A 23071-nucleotide genomic window follows, 5' to 3' on the forward strand; every position below is an offset into this window, starting at 1 on the left:
CCTCATGGGTAACAAAGAGTTAATAACAATAGTTCCTTTATAAGACAACTGCAAAAATTAATCAAGTTATTACATCACGTAAGTACTTAGAATGGTGCAGACATTGTGTACTCAACAGATGTTAGCTATTCTTCTATTACTGTTCTCTCCAAGTAATCTTTATCACATCTACAGTATTCTAGCGTTACCTGTTTAGTGAGCTGTTTAAGGTGGGGTTACCAAATCTACCCACATGAAAAACATCTGTGGCGTATAGAGTTCAGGCTTTCACATTTACCAACAAGTCAAACTAGATTCCTTTGTGGTTCTTTTGGTCACCAAGTCCATAAGGTCCTCTGTGTGTGTCTGTCCTCTGACAAAAGCATTATCCAGTTGTATGAATTCTAAGGCAGCATCTTCCCTCTCCAAATTCTCATCCTGGGCCTCTACTTTCCTGTTTCTAAATTTTAGCAGTGCCTTGCACATAGCGGGCCTGCAAGAAATGCCTGCTGATTAATTGAACTGGCTGCCCCCGAAGCCATAGGACTGGCATTAACTGCTATGGCTCCTTGGGCTTCCTGAAGGCCTCATTGCTAGGAAGGGCCCTCTCCTGCTTCCTCAGCCCCCCTCTCCTCCTCTCACTTTCTTTCTGAGACCCATGGTATTCTCTAACCAACCATTAGCATAGTATCGAACTCCAGTCACACTGCGGTTTATTTTCCATCCACAATTGATTTTAGACTAGGGTTTTGGATAAGCCTCAAAAGCATTATTCTGGCTAAATGAAGCCAACAAAGTATTTATATGAAACGCTAGAACAAACAAAGCTAACATATAGTGCTAGAAAGTGCAAAAGTGGTTGTCTGGGGCCAGTGATTGGGGGCACTGGTGAGGCAGAAGGGATACTAACTATAGAGGAGCATGAGGCAACATCAAGGGGTGATGAAAATGTTCTTTACCTTGATTGGGGTAGTGTACCCAGATATATACATCTGCCAACACTCACTGAACTCCACTCATACCCATTAGAATGGCTACTAGTCGAAACAGAACAGCAGAAAACAACAAATGTTGGTGAAGATATGGAGAAACTTGAACCCTTCTACACTGCTGGTAAGAAAGTAAAATGGTACAGCCACCATAAAAACAGTATGGTGGTTCCTCAACAAATTAAAAATAGAATTACCGTATGGTCCAACAATTCCACTTCTAGGTATACATATACCCAAAAGAACAGGAAGCAGGAACTCGAAGAAATGTTTGCACATCCATGTTCACAGCAGCATTACTCACAATAGCCAAAAGTGGAAGCAAAACAAGTGTCCCTCAACAGATAAATGGATAAACACAATGTGGTGTGTGTGTGTGTGTATACACATATATACAGTGGAATATATACAGTGGAATATTATTCAACCTTACAGAGGAAGGAAATTCTGCCACATGCTATAACACTGATGAACCTAAGGACACTATGCTAAGTGAAATAAGCCAGTCACAAAAGGATGAATACTACATGAATCCACTTAAATGTACTCAAAGTAGTCAAATTCATAGAGACAGAAAGCAGAATGATAATGCTGGAGGAAAGGGAAGAGGGAGTTACAGCTAAATAGTACAGAGTTTCAGTTTTACAAGATGAAAAGAGTTCTGTGAATGGATGGTGGTGATGGTTGCAAAACAATGTGAATATACTTAATGTCACTGAACTGTTACATTTAAGAATGTTTAAGATGGTAAAATTTCATGTGTATTTATTTCACCACAATTTTTAAAAGTTGATTTTAAATGTTAACTCCTTAAAAGAAACGATGGCTCATCAAACTAACCACTTAAGATGGGTGCATTTTATGGTGGTATAAAACCTAAGTAAGAGGTCAAGTTCTCAACCTAAGTAAGAGGCTCACAGTGGCCTCTCAGGGAAGCACGCTGCTGTTATCCATCACTTAGCCAACACCCACTCTAAGGCAAAATCCAAACCAGTGGAATCCATGTGGCTTTTGCACAGCATCATGAGTAAAATCCTCTCCTCAAGTATAACTGTTATTTAAAGAGAAAATGTGTCAAGCATGGTTAGGGTTATATCATGTTTCCTGATCTGTTCTCAGAGTTATTTTAGAATCAAAGTCCCTCGAGGAAACATGAAAGATCGCTTAATTTCATGTTCATCTTTCAGAAACACCATTGGTAAACTATTACAGGCGAGTGTGAAACTAATACAGAAATCCCAACTGGTTGATCACACAGGAACCCCAAGACGTTCATCACAAACTATTGGCATTGATCTCCAGTTCTTGTCTGTTCTATCACCAGGGATTCTCATCCGCACTTAGGCCCCTTCAGTCTCTTCTTATGGGTCACAAACTACAGGCCTCCATTTCCCAAGACCAAATTCCAAGGTTGGCCAGTAACGATGGTATCTTTTGTTGTCTTAGCAATCATAAGTCTTAGAGATAAAAGAAGAGGACCGCGTCAGAAAAAAACTAAGGTCAGGTGCGGTGGCTCACGTCTGTAATCCCAGCACTTTGGGAGGCCGAGGTGGGCAGATCACAAGGTCAGGAGTTCGAGACCAGCCTGACCAACATGGCAAAACCCCATCTCCACTAAAAATATAAAAATTAGCCAGGCGTGGTGGCGCACGCCTGTAATCCCAGCTACTTAGGAGGCTGAGACAGGAGAATTGCTTGAACCCGGGAGGCGGAGGTTGCAATGAGACGAGATCACGCCACTGCACTCCAGCCTGGGCAACAGAGTGAGACTCCATCTCAAAAAAAAAAAAAAAAAAAGTATTATGTCCTGTGGTCACTGAAGTATTTAAAAATTAAAAATAATATCAGTTTGTCATTTAAAAAAAGAAAATGAATAAATTAAAGTACAGGAGGGAAGGGATTTGCAGTGAGTCAGTGATAAAGCTAGACCATTTTCCTTGTTGGGTTCTATTTGCCTGGAATATAGGCATTATGCAGCCCAGAACTTTCTTTCTGGCTCTAAAAACACAACATCACCACCTCTATTTGCCCACGTGGGGAAAAAACAAAAAGCCCTCTCTTTCCAGATGAACCAGAAAAGCAGCTTTGTTTCCTACACAGATTTCAACTGGCTCCACCTCGGAGATCTGGAACTGAGCAGAGAGTAAGCACTGCTCTCTTCAAAGTCTCACTTTGCTCTGGGGCCTCCCGCGCCCCGAAGTCATCAAGTTCCAGCTCTGTGGGCAACTCCTCCTCCCCTTGGATCAGCCACTCCCTCTCTGGGCCAGGGCAGGGTTCTGTCCCCACATCTTTCCAAAATTCAAGCTGATTCCGGCAGAAGAGCACAAAAACAGAACTGTAAAATTCTTCCACAGTGGATTTCTGATTCACGTGAGGAACTTACTATTTCTGATGCAGCAGCCGCTCCCAGTTTCTCATTCAAGATTCTCGTGAAGGCACAGGGAAGAAAAGGGAGAAACTCATGACAAAATGGAAAAGACTAGGATGGTCATGAGATAATGTTAGAAGCTGAGAGGAAGTGAAACGGACTTACGGCAGATGGAGCTGGATGAAGAGTATGTGAGTGTGAGTGAGTATGAGTGTGTGTGAGTGTGTGTGTTTATGAGACAATAGGGAGATGGGGTCTGCCTCTCTAGCAGCTCTGTCTGATGTGGGGATCTATTCAGAACACCCTACCCTGAGGTGAGGAGCTGTGAGGTAGGCCCATAGCTGGCCCTCCTCATCCAAAGCAGGCCAAGAGGTGTTGGGGCGCGAATCATGGTGGCAGAGTAGATTCAAGGAGACATGATCAGTGAGAAGCACCCTAGCAGAAATCCATGCTAGGAGTTATATTTTTAATATACATAAACACATATTTATTTATTTATTTTTGCCCAGAGAACCAGGCATTTGTGATAGAAAAAGAAGCAGAGAAGAACAAAGGGAAAACCAGCTAGAAACTGGGAACTAGACCAGGCCCATTACAATCCCTCCTCTGCTGAAAAAGCTGATGCTAACACAAAAAGGTGCACGTGGTGGCACTAAAGTGTTCTGTTCACCATGTCTTTTTTTTTTTTTTTTTTTTTTCCCAGACAGGGTCTCACTCTGTCACCCAGGCTGGAGTGCAGTGGCACTATCATAGCTCAGTGCAGCCTCCAGCTTTTGGGGTCCAGTGATTCTCCACCTCAGCCTCCCAAGTAGCTGTTGCTACAGGCATGAGCCACCTCGCCTGGCTCCTCACCCTGTCTTTTGACAGACTGTCTCTATACCCCAATATGGTGCCACCAGCTGCATGTTTCTGAGCAACTGAAAGTGGCTAGAGAGACTGAGAAACTAAATTTTAAATTTTGTTTCATTTTAATTATATTTAAATTTTGAAATTGATGCAGTATGAAATATTTCCCCATTACACACAGCTTTATTGCTCTGGTAGGGCTACATTTTTCAACAACTGTATGTGTAGGGCACATGTCAAGCATGTGGCATCTTTCCTAGTATTACACATAATCACTAATCTAGTTGGTGCCAACAGATTTATTCACTTTGATATTTTTCTAGGCACTGATGCAATTTATTTGAAGAAGTTTTACAGACAGCACAAGTTCGCGTTATTTTAACATAATTAAATTATTTTCTAGTTAAAAAGTAGCTATGGACACATTTTAAGGTTCTTTTTTTTTTTTTTTTTTTTTGAGACAGCGTCTTGCTCTGTCACAGACGGGGTCTCACCATGTTGTCCAGGCTGATCTTGAACTCCTGGGCTCAAGCGATCCTACCACCTCAGACTCCCAAAGTGCTGGGATTACAGGCGTGAGCCACTGCACCCAGCTACGTTTTAAGATTTAAAACAAAGGCACGTTACTGATGTACAATTGAGTGGAGTGGCAGAAGCATCACGGCTGGCACAGTAAAGAACAAGAGATGGAATTGACAAGAGAGTTCGTGAATTTACTTAACTTGGAAAGATGCAGTTTTAAAAGCGAGAGGCTTTTCACTTCGAAGTCAAATTCTTTTAAAAAACATGAATCAGTTTTTTCAATGTGGATGCAAATATTAAAGGAAAATTATTTTAGGTACTTGATTTAGTTATTGGAAAAATTTTTGAAGTATGTTTGAAATAATTTGAGCATGTAAATTGATGTGAAAACTGAACATTTCATGAAATCTAAATACAGACATTTGATGAAAAATTTGCATTCAGATTTGGATGTGCTATCAGTTTAAAATACACATCAGACTGCTACAACACAGCACGAAAAGAAGCCTATAAAATATCTCATTAATAATGTTTATATTGATTACATGTTGAAATGATATTACTTTGGGTATATTGGGTAAAATATATCTATATTATTAAGTTAATTTTGCCTGTTTCTTTACTTTTTTTAATGTAATTACTAGACAATTCAAACTTGCATTTGTGGCTTACTTTATATTTATTTTTTTAATTTATTTATTTATTTATTTATTTATTTAATAGAGACGAGGTGTCACTATGTTTCCCAGGCTGGCCTTGAAATTCTGAGCTCAAGCTATCCTCCCACCTTGGCCTCCCAAAGTGGTTCACCAGTGTGAGCCACCACACTCAGCCTCACTTTGTATTTCTACTGCATAGCAAACTCTACAAATATTTTATCTTATTTGATAATAATTTTTATAGCTAATGTTGATTGAACATTTATTATGGCCAGATACTGTTCTGAACACTTTACATGAATGGTCAGACTATCTCTTTAAATCACGCACACAAAAACTTGTTTATTTATCTTCTCAGTACCTTCATTTCCCCATTTGCTAAAAAATAAAAAGAAAAACATAATATGCACCTATGTCAAAATGCTAGAAAACAAGGGAAAAAAACAAAGCCCCAGAATACTTAAAAGAAGAGTCTATCTCTGAAAATAATCCACTTAATTATTCAGAAGAAACACTTAGGAAACTATTAGATATCCTCAGTGTTTGGCAGAAAAACACAGCATTCTAAACAGGGAAGAAGACTGGCTGGCAATAAAACATCAATAAATCCTTTGAGACTACAGATTTTGGCTTAAATATTCCATACTCATCACATCAAGGGCAAGATTCATTTTCTATGACCATCCTTCTCCTCCCTCTCTCTATTTAATCAAGTGTCAAGAGATTTTAGATTTTTAAACCATATGTGTATTCAAAAATGACTTACCAACTCATATTTAAATATCACCCTTTTCACTACTGTTTGGTTTCAATGAAATTTTTTTTTCATAAAAATGGAATCCTTCCTAAAAGAAATGAAGACTAACTGCAGAGGTCATAGAAAATGTAATACTAATACCTCAAAAAATCACAAAAAAAGATAAAACAGGCCGGGTGCGGTGGCTCATGCCTGTAATCCCAGCACTTTGGGAGGCCGAGGCGGGTGGATGACGAGGTCAGGAGATCGAGACCATCCTGGCTAACACGGTGAAACCCCGTCTCTACTAACAATACAAACAATTAGCCGGGCATGGTGGCGGGCTCCTGTAGTCCCAGCTACTCGGGAGGCTGAGGCAGGAGAATGGCGTGAACCCAGGAGGCGGAGCTTGCAGTGAGCCGAGATCACACCACTGCACTCCAGCCTGGGCAACAGAGCGAGACTCCGTCTCAAAAAAAAGATAAAACAAAATACTAATTGTCTTTTTAATATTAATCTTTATTTAATTTTAAATTTTAAAGATAATATATGTACACGCCAAAAAATTATTTTTTGGTTTTGTTTTAGCAGCCTCGGGATCTTATGGCAGTAACAATGAAGTATGCATCCTGGACAGTCAGTGCTGGTTTTATTTATCACTATTAACCTCTCCTTCCCTCTAGCTGTTATTATTATTGTTATTATTAAAGTAACCTGTGTGATCTGATAAACTTGTTTTCCAAACCCTGCAGAATCTAGGTAGAGGTAGAATTTTTCACTGCAGTGTTGAAAATAATGAATCTTTCCACGCTTACAAATACAAATGATTAACTTTCATAGAATTTTAGAGACTGGAAAGCCTTTAGCAATCATCTATTTCACCCTTTCATTTTATTTTGTAGATTATTAAATCAACTTTAAACACTGTAAAGGACATTTTTTAAAGTAATGTAAACTTACCATCTACTTTCTGTTTATTCCAGTGTTTCAGCACAGTTGTAATCACAGTATGTATATAATTTTGTGTTCTACTCTTCTACTTAATTTTCTATATTTTATACAATCACCATATTTATTATTTTACTATTTTACTATAGTCTTCCATCAAACTGATATAATTTACTCAATGTCCCTACTATTGGTTGTTCATATTTTTTATCTCAGAATTATAATCTTTTTTTTTTTTTTTTGAGACAGAGTCTCTCTCTGTCACTGGAGTGCAGTGGTGCTATCTTGGCTCACTGAAACCTCCGCCTCCTGTGTTCAAGCGATTCTCTTGCCCTAGCCTCCTGAGTAGCTGGGATTACAGGCATGCGTCACTATACCCGACTAATTTTTAGAATACTTTTAGTAGAAATGGGGTTTCACCATGTTGGCAAGACGGGTCTTGAACTACTGACTTCAGGTGATCTGCCCGGCTCAGCCTCCCAAAGGGCTGGGATTACAGGCATGAGCCACTGTGCCTGGCCTATAATCTTTACAATTAGCTTTGTAGATACTTACTTCTGTTGGCTTATTCCTTGTGATATCTGATAATTATGAACATTTCTAGTTGTCCTCCAAATTTACAAGGATATCCAAAGCCCAACCACCCATAAGTTAGCTTGCTTGCTCAATTTATTTATTCTTAATTTAATATTTAGGCGTAAAATTGAACCTTATTATTATTAACTTGCCTTATCATTTTTATTTTTTTAAGAAACAGGGTCTCACTCTGTCACCCAAGCTGGAGTGCAGTAGCACAGTCATAGCTCACTGCAGCCTGGAACTTCTGGGCTCAAACAATCCTCCCATCTCAGCCTGTTGAGTAGCTGGGACTACAGGCATGTGCCACCACTTCCGGCTAATTTTCAAAATTTTTTTGCAGAGGTAGAGTCTCCCTATATTGCCCAGCAGGCTGGTCTCAAGCTTCTGGCCTCAACCAATCCTCCTGCCTCAGCCTCCCAAAGTGCTGGGCTTATAGGCGTAAGCCTCTGTGCTTGGTCTCCTTTTAACCTTAGTAGTAGGGGTCAGGTACGGTAGCTCACGCCTGTAGTCGCAGCACTTTGGGAAGCCAAGATGGGCAGATCACTTGAGGCCAGGAGTTCAAGACCAGCCTGGCGAACATGGTGAAACCGTGTCTCTACAAAAAACACAAAAATTACCCGGGCATGGTGGTGCACGCCTGTAATCCCAGCTATGCCGGATGCTGAGGCACAAGAATTGCTTGAACCCAGGAGGAAGAGGTTGCAAATATTTGTTTTCATATTTACTACACTGGGATAGAGATGAAAAAGAGTAAGACACAATATTGGGTATACTCTCCTGTACTGCAGATGGGGAGTATAAATTGGACAGTACTTTTTTTTTTTTTTTTTGAGACAAAGTCTCATTCAGCCGCCCAGGCTGGAGTGCAGTGGCACGATCTTGGCTCACTGCAACCTCCATCCCCCGGGTTCAAGCGATTCTCCTGCCTCAGCCTCCCAAGTAGCTGGGACTATAGGCACACACCACTATGCCCAGCTAATTTTTGTATTTTTATTAATAGAGACCGATTTCACCATGTTGGCCAGGATGGTCTCAATCTCTCGACCGCGTGATCCACCCACCTTGGCCTCCCAAAGTGCTGGGATTACAGGCGTGAGCCACCCTGCCTGGCCCTGGACAGTACTTTTGGAGGGCAATTTGGCCATTAGTAAATTGTATGCACCATGCAACAAGAATTCTACTTCTTGGGATTTATCTTTAAAAATATAACAGAAAAGGCTGGGCATGGTGGCTCACACCTGTAACCCCAGCACTTTGGGAGGCCGAGGCAGGCGGATGACGAGGTCAGGAGATCGAGACCATCTTGGCTAACATGGCGAAACCCTGTCTCTACTAAAAAAAAAAAAATACAAAAAATTAGGCGTGGTGATAGGTGCCTGTAGTCCCAGCTACTAGGGAGGCTGGGGCAGGAGAATGGCATCGACCCAGGAGGCAGAGCTTGCAGTGAGCCGAGATCATGCCACTGCACTCCAGCCTGGGCAACACGGCGAGACTCCATCTCAAAAAAAAAAAAAAATACATACATATATATATATATATATATATATAAAACAAAAATGGCTGGGCACGGTGGCTCACACCTGTAATCCCAGCATTTTGGGAGGCTGAGGCGGGCAGATCACCTGAGGTTAGGAGTTCAAGATTAGCCTGGCTAACATGGTGAAACCCCATCTCTACTGAAAATACAAAAAAATTAGCCGGGCATGGTGGCACATGCCTGTAGTCTCAGCTAGTCGGAAAGCTGAGGCAGAAGAATTGCTTGAAATTGGGAGGTGGAGGTTGTAGTGAGCCGAGATGGTCCACTGCATGCCAGCCTGGGGAACAGAGTGAGACTCTGTCTAAAAAAAAATAATAATAATTAATTAATTAATTTAATAAGTAGTAGGAACACTGAATCTTTCTTTTTTTAAAACTTGTATTCTTCTTTGTGAATTATTGGTGTGTATTTTTTGCCCATTTTTAGGATCTTGGTGCTTTACTGACATATACATTATGCATATATTATAAATTTTAATATTTTATACCAAAAATTAATTCTAAGTATGTTTCCAATTTAATATTCTTCTTTTAGTTTTGTATAGTCAAAATTTGGAAGAAAAAATTTAAATTATACCTGTCCATCTTTTCCTTTGTATTCCTCATTATTATATTTCAATAGTTAGAAAAGTCTCTTTTTCAGTGAAACGTTCGTAACTGTTGAGGTGGGTGATGAATAGTTACATGGCGGTTCATTTTGCTATTCTCTCACTTGGGTGTATATTGGAAAATGCTCATAATAAAAGCTTTTTAAAAATGCTAGTCCAGGGAAACAGTAGAAGTAGAGAAGGAACAAAGAAATCTCTGTAACTGGCTGTGATCAGTAATAAAAACTTGTTTAAAAAAGTATCTCTTCCTCATTGCTAGAAAAATCATCTTACTTTATTTCTACTAGTTTTTCTCCCACCCCTTTCATTTTACAGTTGAGGAAAGGCATCCATGAGGTTAAAAAGTAACTAGCTGACTATGTGACTCATCTTCCCCTGCTACTAAACTTAGCCACCACCCTTTTTTTTTAGGCACAGCAAAAACACCCCAAGGCAGGGCTATTTGGAAAGGGTTAGGATTCAATTAAAGAAAGCTGGGCTGGTAGCTTCCAAGTGACTGGTGTTTTATTCCTACAAACTTATACCAACCCTAACCCACAAGGTAAGGCCAGGGATATGCTGATAAACCTAATAGCCAGCTCTCCAAGGAAAGGACACCCTGATGTATAGCCACTTTTTTGGTGTAAATCTTTGCACCCTGACCAATTTCAAGTTACTAATGTGATGTCACTCAACTTGGAGTTGGGAGTAGATGGTCAGTAGCACCCCATTACACATTAATACTAGTTTCACCACACAGATATAATAGACATAAATACCCTCGAGAGCATAGATAATGGTAAAAGGTAGGAAAAAGAATTAGGAAATGATGAATTGTTTTAAATACAAATTACTTATAAATATTCATATTTCAATATAACTTATTTACTCATTAGTTCATATAATTTAATTTTAAATCACGGCTGGCTATTTTTAACAATCAGCTTGCAAAACCTCTAAAAATTTAACAACTAGCTCTCAGGGGCTGATACAAGGACAATTCAGCACATCACTGGGAGATAGAAGAATAACAAAAGCAAGATTTATTTTTTCAATCATGGTAACACATATATAGCAAAATTTACCATTTTAACCATTAAAAAATTTTTTTTGAGGTAGGGTCTCACCATGTTGCCCAGGCTGGAGTGCAGTGGTGTGATCTCAGCTCACTGCAGCCTTGACCTCCCTGGCTCAAGCTATCCTACTATTTCAGCCTCCCAAGTAGCTGGGACTACAGGTGCAGGCCACCATGCCTGGCTAATTTTTGTAGGGACAGGGTTTCACCATGTTGTCCAGGCTAGTCTTCAACTCCTGACCTCAAGTGATCTGCCAGCCTCGGCCTCCCAAAGTGCTGGGATTACAGGCGTGAGCCACTGTTCCTGGCCTATTTTAACCATTTTAAAGTGTACAATTCAGTGGCATTAAGAACATTTACAATGTCTTGCAACCATCACCACCATCTATTCCTAGATCTCTTCCATCATTCCAAACAGAAACTCCGAACACGTGAAACAGTAACTCCCCATTTCCCCCTCACCTTAGCCCTTGGTAACCTCTATTCCACTATCTGTCTCTATGAGTTTGACTATTCTAGGTATTTTATATAAGTGGAATCACGTAACATTTATCCTTCTGTGTCTGGATTATTTCACTTAGCATGTTTTCAAGGTTTGTCCATGCTGTACCATCTAACAGAATTTCATTCCTTTTAAAGTGAAACCAAAATTTCAAGACCAACATTTAGAGCCACCTTCGTATACAGACAATGAACCAGGCCTGGAGGGAAGATACATAGACCTCACTCTACCTTCTCACTTCCAAAGAACAAGCCCAGCCTAGAGTCACCAAAATACAGAAGGCTAGGTGAATCCCTCTGTGCAAAACACAGCCAGAGGGGAAGGCCCCAGGACAGCCTTAGGAGGGAGCATAAAAGAACCTGGAAAGGATAGGATGTGTGTGGTACACATGATAAAATCCTATTATATCATCTTTTCAATAAACCCAGATCAGTATCATTTGTTCTAAAAGTGTGGTTTCCAGACCAACAGCATCACCATCACCTGGGACCTTGTTCAAAGTGCAATTCTTAGGCCCAACCCTAGATCTACAGAATCCTAAACTCTGGGGATGGGATCCAGCAGTTTGGGTTTTAAGAAGCCTCCAGGCCATGCATGGTAGCTTGTGCCTGTAATCTCAGCTACTGGGAGGCTGAGGTGGGAGAATCCCTGAGCGCAGGAGTTTGAGGCCAGTCTGGGTAACATACCAAGACCCCATCTCTAAAAAATAAAAATAAATAAATAATCTTTGTAAAGTGCAAGAATCCCGCCAGGTGATTCTGATACATGCTGAGGTTTGAGAACCCTGGTTCTATAGTAATAATTCTAGACTCAAACTATTGATGTCTGAAAGGGTCCCCAAACCACACCATGGGCATTTCGTAAGTATAGATCGCCAATCATGACCTTACATCAAGTATGAGGAAATGGGAACGGGGATAAGTTATGTTAATGGGGGAAGTTATAACACTTTTAAAACACTTGCATAAACATGACTTAGGAAATATTGTGTTTGCCAAAGATTATTTAAACAGCAGAGTTCTCAAAACCATCCACTGCAAACATGCATTACTCCTGGTAGGCCAGATCTGATATTCCATGATATCTGTGAAACTTCAAATTAAATTCTCTTCCCACAGATGGATGCTGGCATAGGCTGTCATGAAGATCATTCAGGCTTAGAATCCAGAACAAGAACCAAGTTCCAGTCCCTGTTCTGCCCTCCAGATTTAACCCCACCTATGAGAGCTGGTTTATTTTGGCATAAAATTGGGATAGTAGCAGTTATTGCAATGCACAGACTTTTTGCAAGAATCAGCAATAATGTCAACCTCCACTACACTTTCCTTCTTCCTTAGAAGAAACTTCTTTCTGTTTGGAGATTGGGTTTGGTAAACCAGGAAGGTGGGGCTAGCCCCAGGAGGAAATAATAAGTGGTCCAAGGCAACCCCATTTGAACAGCCATGAATGGGTTAGGAGTGGCCATGTGACCCACTTCTGACCAAAAAGAAATAAGGACAAACCTGCTAAGACGCTTTGAAGTTCCTCCAGGCTAAAAAGACAGAGTCAGCCAGCCAAATTCCCCCTTTCTCCTGGCCCTGGATGTTGTCAGGACATGATGTCTGGAGCTACAGCTTCAAAAGGATTCTACTTAATATCGACTGTACAGCATCTGTCTAGCTTGTTACCTGAGGAAAGTTCTCAAATTCAAAAGTACACAAAAGTCACGTGGGGGCAGTTAAAATATAGATTTTCGGTGAGGACCCTTGACTCTGGAAATCTTGGGTGGGCCCCAGAGACTTCATTTAATCAAGTTTAAATAAGCAACCCTGGCATTCTCCTCATAAGAATCAGCCCAGGCCCTGATTCTCACGCAAGTGGTTTTCAGACCCCAGTTCCAAAACTGCCACTCACTATGTGTGCAGGCACTCATAGTCCTTACTTAAAATTTATTTTGCCCCTATCATATACTAGGCATGGCAAGAGAAAGATGGAGGAGACATGATCTTGCTCTCAAGAAGCATGTAATCTAAGAGAAATAGAACAGGTACATAACTAGTTTAAAGACAAAGCGGCATGTGAGAACTATTACGAATTGCAGGGTAGAGGAAGATGGACAACGTCCCCCTAAGAAATTAAAAGAGCTCTCACATGACTTAGGCTTTGAATAATAATGGGATTTCAATAGGGAAAGAATTTTCCAAGCAGAGAAAACAGTAAAAACAAAGCTCCTGCTATGATTATGAACATTAAGACTTATTTGGAAAAGACTAGTTAGCTTGGAGTTGAGTGGGAGTTTAAGGACACCATGAAGGGAGCAAGAGCTACAAAAGTAATTTTCAAAACTGGATCATTTTTGTGGCAGGCCAGGCCTAGAGGGTGGACTCAATTTTGTAGGCCATGGGAAATTGTCCATTCATTCTGCACACTTCTAGCAAGGGCCGAGTATGTGCTCAGCAGCACTGTGCTAGCCAGAGGGGGCTGCATCGTCCCTGCCCTCAGTGGAGCTCAAAGCTGAAGAGAGGAGGCAGGTATGTGATCAGATATAATAAGGTGTGAACATTCCCATTCCCATGCTGGGGAAATCACAGAAAGTGTCAGGAGTGTGTAGGAGAGGCCCCTGACCCAGATTATGTCAATCAGGGAAGGAGACCATGTCGAAGATGAATATTGGAGGTCTGGACAGGGTAAGCAGGGAAGCAAGGAGTCATGTTTCTCCAAGGCTAAATCTCTGCCTTGATTTCCTTCCTGGTACCCAGCACTTTCATTTTATCTGAAAACATTTATTACATAACTTTGCCAGGCACTGGAACAGACGCAAAGGGAAGTAGGGATTTATATTCCAGGCCAGCAGTTCATTACATGGGATCCTTGGACCCTCTAGGACCTGTCCCCTCAATACTCATCTGCCCTGTCTCCCATACACCTACAGAATGGACTTAGTTTCTAAGGAACCTCCATCTCCACCTCTGGGACTTGCCTGCTGTAACAGACATGCCATTCCTTCAGTGTGCTTTGGCTTAGCTTTCTCATCTCCACAACTGTGCATAAGCCCTTCTTCTCCAGCCCCGGCTCAATATAAACCTTCCTCCTCCAGGAAGCCTTCTGTCACCACTAATGATAGAGTTAGGTGCACCTCTTCTGTTACTCCATGGCAGTCTGCACATATATATCAAATTATTATACTGATCATACAGTCCTATGATTTTTGAATTATTGATTTACTTATCTCCCTGAGTCAGTGTGTTTCATTCTTGAATCTCTAGTGCCCGCCACTTACATATATAATAAATAAATGCACCTTTGCCCATTTGGCAGAGGCCACTGACCTCCTGCCTACCTCTCGAAGACCCTACGCCAAGGTTCTGAGCTGCCTCCCCTGCCTTTAGATGCTGCCCTAAGTCTTGATCCCACAAGGATGGGCCACCAGAGTCATGATGCAGCACATGGTCCTGATTCAGCCTCTGCTCTCCACTCCTCACCTGGATCCCCTGGATACTCAGAATGACCTAAATCAATATCAAGTTCATCTTGGACAAGTGGTTTGGACTTAGGCTCTCCTCCTTCCCCTCTGAAAGAATTCAGCCCCATAGCTTAATCTCCCAGCCCTGTCTTTTTCTGCTGATTTCCCCACTTTGTATTTTTTTTTTTTTTTGAGACAGGGTCTCACTCTGTCATCCAGGTTGGAGTTCAGTGGCATGATCTTGGCTCACTGCAACCTCTACCTCCAAGGCCCAAGCGATTCTCCCACCTCAGCCTCTCCAGTAGCTGGGACTACAGGAGTGTGCCACCATGCCTGGCCAATTGTTTTATATCTTTGGTAGAGAAAGGGTTTCGCCCAGGCTGGTCTCGAACCCCTGAGCTCAGGCAATCCACCTGTCTTAGCCTGGGATTACAAGCATGAGCCACTGCGCCTGGCCTGATTCCCCCACTTTTAACCTATTATACAGAGTGGTAAAGCATAGGATATAGAGTCATACTGACAAGTTCAAATCCTGGCTGTGCCGCTCATCAGTGTGCAATTTTGAGCAAATTACTCAACCCCTTTGTGCCTCAGTTTCCTCATCTTACATTGGCAATGATAATACTAGTACCCACCTAATATGGGTGAAAATTTAATAAAATATCATACCAGATGTCTGGCACAGGGTCAGGATCATAGAAGACACTTGGTGAACATTAGCTATCAACATCTCCAGCAGAGAGAGGCAGGTCCCTCACAGACTAAGACATAGTCTGGCTGAAGACAGGGGTCCAGGCTCCAAAGCCAAGGTCAGGCCCCTCAGTGCCCATGGCCATTGATATCACTGGGAGACATTTCTCTGACCAAGGCCCCTGCCGTAGCAGGTCTACCTAGTCTACAGGCCCTGATTTATCCCATCTACCTCCTCTCTCTGCTTCTGCAGCTAAAGACACACTGGAACCAATCAGACCATTTAAAAACAGAGCTAGGTCAGGCACCATGGCTCATGCTTGTCATCCCAGCACTTTGGGAGGCTGAAGCAGGCAGATGGCTTGACTCCAGGAGTTTGAAACCAGCCTGGGAAACGTGGTAAAACTCTGTCTCTACAAAAAATACAAAAAATTAGCTGGGTGTGGCAGCGCGTGCCTATAGTTCCAGCCACCTGGGAGGCTAAGGTGGAAGGGTCACCTGCGCCCAGGAGTTTGAGGCTGCAGTGTGCCATGGTTGTGCCACTGCACTCCAGCCAGGGTGACAGAGTGAGACCCTGTCTTAGAAAAACAAAAACAAAACAAAACCAAAAGCAGAACTTTCTCCACCATCCAACTAGAGGCACTTTACATTCTTTTTGGAACCAGCTACCCAAGTGAAACACACGGCAAGAATGAGCGGTGGCTGCTTCATCTCATTGGAAACTGAAGGATACTTGCATGCTAGTCCTTTGTACACATATAAGGAAGTATATGATTGAATGTTAATTTTAAGGTTGGAAAATCTGATGATTATACATTCTTCATTTCTATTTAATTCTCCTTCTTCACAAACAATGTTCAATGGGCAGGTGATATCTGTAACACTATTTTTTTAAAATTAATTGGTAATACATAAACATAACAAATTCAAATAGTACAAATAAGTACATAACAACAAGTCTGTAAGACTTTCCTTCCCCCTCCCCAGGCAACCACTCTTATAATTTTCCTGTGTATCCTCCTAGAAGTATTTAATGCACTAATAAGCATATGAGAATATAGACAGCCTCCATCTTTTTTTTTTTTTTTTTTTTGAGATAGAGTCTCGCTCTGTCACCCAGGCTGGAGTGTAGTGGCATGATCTCGGCTCACTGCAACCTCCGTCCTGTGTTCAAGCAACTCTTCTGCCTCAGCCTCCCTAGAAGCTGGGATTACGTGCGTGCACTACCACACCTAGCTATTTTTTATTTTTATTTTTAGTAGAGACGGGGTTTTACCATGTTGGCTAGGCTGGTCTCAAACTTCTGACCTCAAGTGATCTGCCTGCCTCAGCCTCCCAAAATGCTGAGATTACAGGTGTGAGAGCCTCCATCATTTTTATACACCAAAATGGTAGCATACCACACACAGCTGTACTTTACTTTTTAAAAAATATCTTCACTACCATTCTATATCAGTTCCTATCAACCTGCACCATTTTTTAACAGCTACATAGTATTACACTGCATAGATGTTCCATAATTTAACCAGATCTTTACTGATATTTAGGTTGTTTCTACTATTTTGCTACTACAAACGAGGCTGCAATGTGTATGTCTGCTGGGGCTCAGAAACTGATATCCCAAAATATGGTGCTTTGACATGCTGAACCAAAGACATCTCCCCTCCTACCTCCTGTCTCTCAATCCTCTGTCTCTCCCAAAGTTGTTCTCTGAAGTTCCCTTATCTGACTAAAGTCTGGACCTACCAAAAAAGGAAACCATTATCCCTAGTCCCTTCCCTGAGTTTTCATTAGCTGAATTCATATTGCAGTAGGAAAGACAAAAGTCTGTCAACACACCTGGATGGACTTTTGTCACAAACCATTGTCTGTTCTGTGGGCCCAAGAGGCTCTGTCCCAGACCATTGTATGTTCTTCGAGCCAATTGAATTCCCCCAAACATCAGATGCTACCTCCCTAAAACACCCACACTTCCCCAACTCTCTTTCCTCTAAAAAGTAGGGTGTAGGCCAGGCACAGTGGTGCACGCATGTAATCCCAGTACTTGGGGAGGCTGAGGCAGGTGGATCACTTGAGCCCAGGAGTTGGAAACCAGCCTGGGCAACATGGCAAAACTTCGTCTCTACAAAAAATACAGAAAATTAGCCAGGTGTGGTGGCATGCACCTATAGTCCCAGCTACCCAGGAGGCTGAGATGGGAGGATCCCCTGAGCTTGGGAGGTCGAGGGTGCAGTGAGCCACGATCATGCCACTACACTCCAGCCTTGTGCAACAGAGTGAGACCCTGTATTAAAAAAAAAAAAAAAAGAAGTAGGGTATACAAGCATCTGCACCCCACTGGAATATTAAGTAAATTCACTCTGTGATTTTCCTTCATGTATAATATGAGGGAAAATGAATATTCCCCCATAAAATATGTATTAATATAAAATTAATGTGAAATTAATATGTAAAATTAATAATGTAAATCAACATAATTTATGTAATATAATTTATAAAAGATAGTTATAATTTTATAATTAATATATTAATATAATGTAAAATTAATGAAAAATAATGCAAAATTAATATTCCCCCATAATATATGTATTTTCCGCATGTGCGCCTTTTCTCTCATTTTTTTTTCTTTCTTTTTTTGAGACGGAAGGAATCTCACTCTGTCGCCCAGGCTGGAGTGCAGTGGCGTGATCTTGGCTCACTGCAGGCTCTGCCTCCCGGGTTCACACCATTCTCCTGCCTCAGCCTTCCGAGTAGCTGGGCCTACGGGCACCCGCCACCATGCCCGGCTAATTTTTTTTGTATTTTTTTAGTAGAGACGGGGTTTCACCATGTTAGCCAGGATGGTCTCGATCTGCTGACCTCGTGACCCACCCGCCTCAGCCTCCCAAAGTGCTGTGATTACAGGCATGAACCACCGCGCCTGGCTTGCCTTTTCTCTAATTATCTCCTTTTGTGAGTTGATTTTTCAGCAAACCTTCAGAGGGCAAAGGGGATCCTTTCTCTTGTCCCCCACAGCAATTTTATACAATATTTTAAAATAATTTCGGGCCAGTGGTTCATGCCTGTAATCCCAGCACTTCGGGAGACCAAGGCAGGAGGATCACCCAGGAGTTTGAGACCAGCCTAGGCAACATAGTAAGACCCTATCTATAAAAAATTTTTAAATAATAATAATAATAAGCTGGGCATGCCTGTAGTCCCAGCTACTCTAGAGGCTGAAGTGGAAGGATTGCTTAAACCCAGCAGTTTGTGGGTACGGTGAGCTATGATTACACCAGTGCACTCCAGGCTGGACTACAGAGCAAGACCCCCTTTCTGAAAATTAAAAAAGTAACAATTTTGTGTAGTTTTGACTGCAACTCATTACACATTGCTCAACCTGTATCCATGACTGAGTTTAGAAGTGTGTCTATAAACTCCTTGAAATTGTACGAAAATTGTTAAGTGTGTATTTATTTTTATCAAGAAAGGATCCATGGCTTCAGTCAGATTCTTATAAGGGTCTGTGACTCCAAGAAGGGTGAGAACCACTGAGTCAACAGGTGCTTGCACAGCATCAAAAAGTAGCAATAGCAGAAGCTAAAGTTGGGTAAGACTCAGAAAATGTTTTCCGAAGTCCCCTGTAGAGGAGGAGTAAGAGAGAAGATGCTGGGGGCTGATCATGGCAAGGGCTTATAGCTCTAAAGGACCTACTCCAGGGAAGATGGTTCAATCGCATATAAATCAGGAGAACTTGTTCCCAGTAATCACAGGGCCCCTTTATATTAGATTCTGTTAATGATTTAATACGCTACCTCTCTGGGGTGGGAGGGAGGTGAGTGCCTAAACCCAGAGGAATGAATTCACAGTGACTGGGCCTGGAGGTCTCTTGATGACTTGACAAAATGAGGTAGAGGTGGACATGGTGGGGCTTCCTGCTCTGTTACATATCAGGCTGCTTGTTCTGTGTGTTTCTTCTAGGCCTCAAGGGTTAGTTATTGCGTGGGGAGGAGGAGGAAAATGGAAGGATTTTTCGTTTTTGTTTTTTGAGACAGAGTCTTGCTGTCACTCAGGCTGGAGTGTAGTAGTGCAATTTTGGCTCACTGCAACCTTTGCCTCCTGGGCTCCAGTGATCCTCCCACTTCAGCCTCCCATATAGCTGGGACTACAGGAGTGTACCACCACACCTGGCTAATTTTTATAGTTTTTTTTTCATTTGTTTGTTTGTTTTTGGTAGAGACAGAATTCACCATGTTGACCAGGCTGTAGAAGGTCTTTTCTATAGTAATTTACAGTCTGACACTTAGCTGCAATATAATATTCACTCTGTTTTTTTCACGTCAAGCAGTGTGGACCAAGAAGCATTATGGCAATTTACTGACATCAAACAACTTGAATCTTTAAAAAGAATTCTTCAAAGGTGGTGGTTCAGGTTCCCATAGCAAAAGCTCTCAGTCCAGTTCAAACAAAACCAAACACTAATAAATTACTCCCGATAAAACCAACAACAAGCCTTAGATAGAAATCCTAAATTCCTCAGGGAATTAATGTAGTAATCTATTCAGTTTCAATTAAGTTAAACAACAAACAAACAAAAAAACCTTTAGTTGGAGCTCTACATTGTTCTAGAGGTGTTAGCACTGTAAGACTATGTGGTGAGTTTGCAGGGAAAAAAAAAAACCTGTTAATCAAATCACAAGGGAGATGCGATTGGTATAATAAAGAACTATCCTTGGCCGGGTGCAGTGGCTCACATCTGTAATCCCAGCACTTTGGGAGGCCGAGGCGGGCGGATCATGAGGTCAGGGGTTTGAGACCACCCTGGCAAACATGGTGAAACCCCGTCTCCACTAAAAATACAAAAATTAGCCTGGCATGGTGGCGTGTGCCTGTAATCCCAGCTACTTGGGAGGCTGAGGCAGGAGAATCACTTGAACCTGGGAGGCAGAGGTTGCAGTGAGCCAAGATCGCATGACTGCACTCCAGCCTGGGTGACAGAGCAAGATTCTGCCTCAAAAACAAACAAACAAACAAACAAAAGAACTATCCTTGAGAAGGAAGGTTTTAGCATTTACCACATTACCTAGAGTTTATACATAATGACCAAAACCTAAGTTTCCTTGGGAAGGTGATATGTTTTTATTAATGCTTTATTCAATTTATGAAGTATGCACATATTCATATAAGTGTTTCTAAAGCATAGTTTCTCAGCCGGGCGTGGTGGCTCACACCTGTAATCCCAGAACTTTGGGAGGCTGATGCAAGCAGATCATCTGAGGTCAGGAGTTCGAGACCAGCCTGGCCAATATGGTGAAACCCCACCTCTACTAAAAATACAAAAATTAGCTGGGTGTGGTAGCATGCAACTGTAGACCCAGCTACTCAGGAGGCTGAGGCAGGAGAATCGCTTGAACCTGGGAGGCAAAGGTTGCAGTGAGCTGAGATGGCACCATTGCACTCCAGCCTGGGTGACAGAGAAAGACTCTGTCTCAAAAAAAAAAAAAAAAAAAAAAGCATAGTTTCTCAAAGTGAGGCCTGAATCACAATCATCCAAGGAGCTGCTTAAATAAGCAGAATCTGCATATTGTACAAGCTTCCTGGGTGATTCTGATGCACCCTGAAGTTTGGGAACTATAGATTTAGAAGTTAACTGAGCTTAACCTGCTAACCCTTCCCAGCTCCATCAGAAAAGGGCTGTGAACCTCTGCCTAAACTTGTAGTGACAGAGCTCTCGCCAACATCAAGGCCACCCAGCCTATGGGTTTTAAAAGCTACTTCCTCAAATTCAACCAGAGCCCACCACCCAGCTCTGCCAAACACCTCAAAGAGCAAGTTTATTCCCTTATCCACATGTCAAACCCCTCTGGCATTTAGGGTTGTTGGCTAGCATGCACCCCTCACACTCACTGGAAACTTATTTTTTTTTCTTTTTATTTAGAGACAGGATCTCACTCTGTCACCTAGGCTGGAGTGCAGTGGCACAATCATAGCTCACTGCAGTCTCAAACTCCTGGGCTCAAGGGATCCTCCTGCCTCAGGCTCCCAAGTAGCTGGGACAACAGCGGTGTGCTCCCTTTCCAGTTGAAACAGTTCTTGTTCATTCAACCCCATTTCATATCAGCTTGACAAGAAGAAAATAAGAAAAAGAAAAACACTTGTTCAAGATTTAGTTAACAATCTACGAAGCCACAAATCCAAATTACTATGAACCAAGCACTGATGGAGTTATGGTAGAGCGGAGAGGGTAAGAGAACAGGCTTTTGTATCCTGGCAGCTGGATTTAAGCTTTCGTTCACAAATGGTCTGAACTTGACCAAGGATTATGATATGGAACCTTGGGATCCTCAGCTGTAAACCAACGTTAATAACCCCATTGCAGGTTGAAGTGAAGATTAGATAAGACAGCCTAGGATGAGTGTTACTCAAAGTTGCTCCAGGGAGGACACTGCAGTGTCTATCAAACTGCCTCCATAAGTAGCCCTAATTGCAGTGAAAACAAACCCTCAAGGGCTAGGTTTGGACCAAATTGCAGCCCAAATCCCAAGCAAAATGTTTTTGAGGTTTCTTGTTTTAGATTTAAAAGGTATACAATTTTTGGATTCTACTTCAAAATATATCTGTGATTGTTTTAGTATAAAAAGTGTTTTTTAATTTCAAATATTTGTGTAAAAATGACACTCAAAGAAAATCTCCTCCTCTTGTTTTTGTTTGTTTGTTTGTTTGTTTTTCAGACAGCGTCTCACTCTATTACCCAGGCTGCAGTGCAAAGGTGTGATCATAACTCACTGCAGCCTTGAACTCCTGGGCTTAAGCAAAACTCCCTCCCAGTCTCCCAAGTAGCTGGGACTACAGGTGGGTGTCACCATGCCCAGGTAATTTTTAAAATTTTTGTAGAGACGGGGTCTTGCTATGTTGCCCAGGCTTCCCCACCCCTTGTTTATTCTGGAACTTCAGGTACTCCCTGGCACACTGCCCACAATCCCCAGTGCCTGCCACTCATCTTTATCTCCCTTGGAGAAAAGCAGGCTTAGTCTACAAGCAGATAATAAATGAGCTCAGGAAAACAAATGAGTGGCTGGACATAAACAAAGAAACATGCCACTGGACATGAGCCTGGGGATGACCAGGAGGCTCACCCTTTAAACACCAAGGCCTGGAGTGGTACATGGCTTGACTGTGCGGGTTACTCTCTAAATTGCTTGCAGAGAAACATTATCCCTAACCAAATGCAAGAACATCTAGGAGGGAAATTCACAGAAGCCCTTGATCCAGTAGTTGTGTGTCTGTGCCTGTCTATGTGTGGGTGGGGGCAGGGGTGTACTTGTGTCTATATCTTCAATCAACAGAAATCTCACATGAGCTGAATGAGGATGGCCTTGGCCTGATAGGGCTCTGGAGAGTCAGCAGCTCTTGGGTCATGGGGTTATCCGTTTTCTTATCCCTGTCCACTTCCTCTCCTACTTGCTCTTCCACCTGTGTCTGAGAATTCCCTGGCAACTAAAAACCTAGGGTTTGGCCGCTGGGCACGGTGGCTCATGCCTGTAATCCCAGCACTTTGGGAGGCTAAGGCAGGTGGATCACCTGAGGTCAGGAGTTCAAGACCAGCCTGACCAACATGTTAAAACCCCATCTCT

General features: G+C 42.0%; 1 protein-coding gene across 7 annotated transcripts in view; it reads right to left on the reverse strand.

Annotated features, from left to right (window-relative positions):
* The window catches only part of ANXA4 (annexin A4), a 182655-nt gene that overhangs the window by 60127 nt on the left and 99457 nt on the right, over window positions 1-23071 (reverse strand). For 2 of the 7 annotated variants that reach the window (XM_054678479.2, XM_063789765.1), the window contains exon 2: window positions 3352-3394. The exons of the other annotated variants lie outside the window; for them this stretch is intronic. The gene's annotated coding sequence lies outside the window, so the exon portion shown is untranslated. The remainder of the gene's footprint in view (window positions 1-3351; window positions 3395-23071) is intronic. 7 annotated transcript variants of the gene reach the window in all.

This window comes from Pan troglodytes, chromosome 12, assembly GCF_028858775.2.
Source record: "Pan troglodytes isolate AG18354 chromosome 12, NHGRI_mPanTro3-v2.0_pri, whole genome shotgun sequence".
Taxonomy (NCBI): domain Eukaryota; kingdom Metazoa; phylum Chordata; class Mammalia; order Primates; family Hominidae; genus Pan; species Pan troglodytes.